Consider the following 5,237-nt stretch of genomic DNA (forward strand, 5'->3'; position numbering starts at 1 on the left):
AGGGTTAGGGTTAGGGTTAGGGTTAGGGTTAGGGTTAGGGTTAGGGTTAGGGTTAGGGTTAGGGTTAGGGTTAGGGTTAGGGTTAGGGTTAGGGTTAGGGTTAGGGTTAGGGTTAGGGTTAGGGTTAGGGTTAGGGTTAGGGTTAGGGTTAGGGTTAGGGTTAGGGTTAGGGTTAGGGTTAGGGTTAGGGTTAGGGTTAGGGTTAGGGTTAGGGTTAGGGTTAGGGTTAGGGTTAGGGTTAGGGTTAGGGTTAGGGTTAGGGTTAGGGTTAGGGTTAGGGTTAGGGTTAGGGTTAGGGTTAGGGTTAGGGTTAGGGTTAGGGTTAGGGTTAGGGTTAGGGTTAGGGTTAGGGTTAGGGTTAGGGTTAGGGTTAGGGTTAGGGTTAGGGTTAGGGTTAGGGTTAGGGTTAGGGTTAGGGTTAGGGTTAGGGTTAGGGTTAGGGTTAGGGTTAGGGTTAGGGTTAGGGTTAGGGTTAGGGTTAGGGTTAGGGTTAGGGTTAGGGTTAGGGTTAGGGTTAGGGTTAGGGTTAGGGTTAGGGTTAGGGTTAGGGTTAGGGTTAGGGTTAGGGTTAGGGTTAGGGTTAGGGTTAGGGTTAGGGTTAGGGTTAGGGTTAGGGTTAGGGTTAGGGTTAGGGTTAGGGTTAGGGTTAGGGTTAGGGTTAGGGTTAGGGTTAGGGTTAGGGTTAGGGTTAGGGTTAGGGTTAGGGTTAGGGTTAGGGTTAGGGTTAGGGTTAGGGTTAGGGTTAGGGTTAGGGTTAGGGTTAGGGTTAGGGTTAGGGTTAGGGTTAGGGTTAGGGTTAGGGTTAGGGTTAGGGTTAGGGTTAGGGTTAGGGTTAGGGTTAGGGTTAGGGTTAGGGTTAGGGTTAGGGTTAGGGTTAGGGTTAGGGTTAGGGTTAGGGTTAGGGTTAGGGTTAGGGTTAGGGTTAGGGTTAGGGTTAGGGTTAGGGTTAGGGTTAGGGTTAGGGTTAGGGTTAGGGTTAGGGTTAGGGTTAGGGTTAGGGTTAGGGTTAGGGTTAGGGTTAGGGTTAGGGTTAGGGTTAGGGTTAGGGTTAGGGTTAGGGTTAGGGTTAGGGTTAGGGTTAGGGTTAGGGTTAGGGTTAGGGTTAGGGTTAGGGTTAGGGTTAGGGTTAGGGTTAGGGTTAGGGTTAGGGTTAGGGTTAGGGTTAGGGTTAGGGTTAGGGTTAGGGTTAGGGTTAGGGTTAGGGTTAGGGTTAGGGTTAGGGTTAGGGTTAGGGTTAGGGTTAGGGTTAGGGTTAGGGTTAGGGTTAGGGTTAGGGTTAGGGTTAGGGTTAGGGTTAGGGTTAGGGTTAGGGTTAGGGTTAGGGTTAGGGTTAGGGTTAGGGTTAGGGTTAGGGTTAGGGTTAGGGTTAGGGTTAGGGTTAGGGTTAGGGTTAGGGTTAGGGTTAGGGTTAGGGTTAGGGTTAGGGTTAGGGTTAGGGTTAGGGTTAGGGTTAGGGTTAGGGTTAGGGTTAGGGTTAGGGTTAGGGTTAGGGTTAGGGTTAGGGTTAGGGTTAGGGTTAGGGTTAGGGTTAGGGTTAGGGTTAGGGTTAGGGTTAGGGTTAGGGTTAGGGTTAGGGTTAGGGTTAGGGTTAGGGTTAGGGTTAGGGTTAGGGTTAGGGTTAGGGTTAGGGTTAGGGTTAGGGTTAGGGTTAGGGTTAGGGTTAGGGTTAGGGTTAGGGTTAGGGTTAGGGTTAGGGTTAGGGTTAGGGTTAGGGTTAGGGTTAGGGTTAGGGTTAGGGTTAGGGTTAGGGTTAGGGTTAGGGTTAGGGTTAGGGTTAGGGTTAGGGTTAGGGTTAGGGTTAGGGTTAGGGTTAGGGTTAGGGTTAGGGTTAGGGTTAGGGTTAGGGTTAGGGTTAGGGTTAGGGTTAGGGTTAGGGTTAGGGTTAGGGTTAGGGTTAGGGTTAGGGTTAGGGTTAGGGTTAGGGTTAGGGTTAGGGTTAGGGTTAGGGTTAGGGTTAGGGTTAGGGTTAGGGTTAGGGTTAGGGTTAGGGTTAGGGTTAGGGTTAGGGTTAGGGTTAGGGTTAGGGTTAGGGTTAGGGTTAGGGTTAGGGTTAGGGTTAGGGTTAGGGTTAGGGTTAGGGTTAGGGTTAGGGTTAGGGTTAGGGTTAGGGTTAGGGTTAGGGTTAGGGTTAGGGTTAGGGTTAGGGTTAGGGTTAGGGTTAGGGTTAGGGTTAGGGTTAGGGTTAGGGTTAGGGTTAGGGTTAGGGTTAGGGTTAGGGTTAGGGTTAGGGTTAGGGTTAGGGTTAGGGTTAGGGTTAGGGTTAGGGTTAGGGTTAGGGTTAGGGTTAGGGTTAGGGTTAGGGTTAGGGTTAGGGTTAGGGTTAGGGTTAGGGTTAGGGTTAGGGTTAGGGTTAGGGTTAGGGTTAGGGTTAGGGTTAGGGTTAGGGTTAGGGTTAGGGTTAGGGTTAGGGTTAGGGTTAGGGTTAGGGTTAGGGTTAGGGTTAGGGTTAGGGTTAGGGTTAGGGTTAGGGTTAGGGTTAGGGTTAGGGTTAGGGTTAGGGTTAGGGTTAGGGTTAGGGTTAGGGTTAGGGTTAGGGTTAGGGTTAGGGTTAGGGTTAGGGTTAGGGTTAGGGTTAGGGTTAGGGTTAGGGTTAGGGTTAGGGTTAGGGTTAGGGTTAGGGTTAGGGTTAGGGTTAGGGTTAGGGTTAGGGTTAGGGTTAGGGTTAGGGTTAGGGTTAGGGTTAGGGTTAGGGTTAGGGTTAGGGTTAGGGTTAGGGTTAGGGTTAGGGTTAGGGTTAGGGTTAGGGTTAGGGTTAGGGTTAGGGTTAGGGTTAGGGTTAGGGTTAGGGTTAGGGTTAGGGTTAGGGTTAGGGTTAGGGTTAGGGTTAGGGTTAGGGTTAGGGTTAGGGTTAGGGTTAGGGTTAGGGTTAGGGTTAGGGTTAGGGTTAGGGTTAGGGTTAGGGTTAGGGTTAGGGTTAGGGTTAGGGTTAGGGTTAGGGTTAGGGTTAGGGTTAGGGTTAGGGTTAGGGTTAGGGTTAGGGTTAGGGTTAGGGTTAGGGTTAGGGTTAGGGTTAGGGTTAGGGTTAGGGTTAGGGTTAGGGTTAGGGTTAGGGTTAGGGTTAGGGTTAGGGTTAGGGTTAGGGTTAGGGTTAGGGTTAGGGTTAGGGTTAGGGTTAGGGTTAGGGTTAGGGTTAGGGTTAGGGTTAGGGTTAGGGTTAGGGTTAGGGTTAGGGTTAGGGTTAGGGTTAGGGTTAGGGTTAGGGTTAGGGTTAGGGTTAGGGTTAGGGTTAGGGTTAGGGTTAGGGTTAGGGTTAGGGTTAGGGTTAGGGTTAGGGTTAGGGTTAGGGTTAGGGTTAGGGTTAGGGTTAGGGTTAGGGTTAGGGTTAGGGTTAGGGTTAGGGTTAGGGTTAGGGTTAGGGTTAGGGTTAGGGTTAGGGTTAGGGTTAGGGTTAGGGTTAGGGTTAGGGTTAGGGTTAGGGTTAGGGTTAGGGTTAGGGTTAGGGTTAGGGTTAGGGTTAGGGTTAGGGTTAGGGTTAGGGTTAGGGTTAGGGTTAGGGTTAGGGTTAGGGTTAGGGTTAGGGTTAGGGTTAGGGTTAGGGTTAGGGTTAGGGTTAGGGTTAGGGTTAGGGTTAGGGTTAGGGTTAGGGTTAGGGTTAGGGTTAGGGTTAGGGTTAGGGTTAGGGTTAGGGTTAGGGTTAGGGTTAGGGTTAGGGTTAGGGTTAGGGTTAGGGTTAGGGTTAGGGTTAGGGTTAGGGTTAGGGTTAGGGTTAGGGTTAGGGTTAGGGTTAGGGTTAGGGTTAGGGTTAGGGTTAGGGTTAGGGTTAGGGTTAGGGTTAGGGTTAGGGTTAGGGTTAGGGTTAGGGTTAGGGTTAGGGTTAGGGTTAGGGTTAGGGTTAGGGTTAGGGTTAGGGTTAGGGTTAGGGTTAGGGTTAGGGTTAGGGTTAGGGTTAGGGTTAGGGTTAGGGTTAGGGTTAGGGTTAGGGTTAGGGTTAGGGTTAGGGTTAGGGTTAGGGTTAGGGTTAGGGTTAGGGTTAGGGTTAGGGTTAGGGTTAGGGTTAGGGTTAGGGTTAGGGTTAGGGTTAGGGTTAGGGTTAGGGTTAGGGTTAGGGTTAGGGTTAGGGTTAGGGTTAGGGTTAGGGTTAGGGTTAGGGTTAGGGTTAGGGTTAGGGTTAGGGTTAGGGTTAGGGTTAGGGTTAGGGTTAGGGTTAGGGTTAGGGTTAGGGTTAGGGTTAGGGTTAGGGTTAGGGTTAGGGTTAGGGTTAGGGTTAGGGTTAGGGTTAGGGTTAGGGTTAGGGTTAGGGTTAGGGTTAGGGTTAGGGTTAGGGTTAGGGTTAGGGTTAGGGTTAGGGTTAGGGTTAGGGTTAGGGTTAGGGTTAGGGTTAGGGTTAGGGTTAGGGTTAGGGTTAGGGTTAGGGTTAGGGTTAGGGTTAGGGTTAGGGTTAGGGTTAGGGTTAGGGTTAGGGTTAGGGTTAGGGTTAGGGTTAGGGTTAGGGTTAGGGTTAGGGTTAGGGTTAGGGTTAGGGTTAGGGTTAGGGTTAGGGTTAGGGTTAGGGTTAGGGTTAGGGTTAGGGTTAGGGTTAGGGTTAGGGTTAGGGTTAGGGTTAGGGTTAGGGTTAGGGTTAGGGTTAGGGTTAGGGTTAGGGTTAGGGTTAGGGTTAGGGTTAGGGTTAGGGTTAGGGTTAGGGTTAGGGTTAGGGTTAGGGTTAGGGTTAGGGTTAGGGTTAGGGTTAGGGTTAGGGTTAGGGTTAGGGTTAGGGTTAGGGTTAGGGTTAGGGTTAGGGTTAGGGTTAGGGTTAGGGTTAGGGTTAGGGTTAGGGTTAGGGTTAGGGTTAGGGTTAGGGTTAGGGTTAGGGTTAGGGTTAGGGTTAGGGTTAGGGTTAGGGTTAGGGTTAGGGTTAGGGTTAGGGTTAGGGTTAGGGTTAGGGTTAGGGTTAGGGTTAGGGTTAGGGTTAGGGTTAGGGTTAGGGTTAGGGTTAGGGTTAGGGTTAGGGTTAGGGTTAGGGTTAGGGTTAGGGTTAGGGTTAGGGTTAGGGTTAGGGTTAGGGTTAGGGTTAGGGTTAGGGTTAGGGTTAGGGTTAGGGTTAGGGTTAGGGTTAGGGTTAGGGTTAGGGTTAGGGTTAGGGTTAGGGTTAGGGTTAGGGTTAGGGTTAGGGTTAGGGTTAGGGTTAGGGTTAGGGTTAGGGTTAGGGTTAGGGTTAGGGTTAGGGTTAGGGTTAGGGTTAGGGTTAGGGTTAGGGTTAGGGTTAGGGTTAGGGTTAGGGTTAGGGTTAGGGTTAGGGTTAGGGTTAGGGTTAGGGT

The sequence above is a fragment of the Puma concolor genome, chromosome D4 (genome assembly GCF_028749965.1).
Source record: "Puma concolor isolate L17-30 chromosome D4, mPumCon1.1.hap2, whole genome shotgun sequence".
Lineage (NCBI taxonomy): Eukaryota > Metazoa > Chordata > Mammalia > Carnivora > Felidae > Puma > Puma concolor.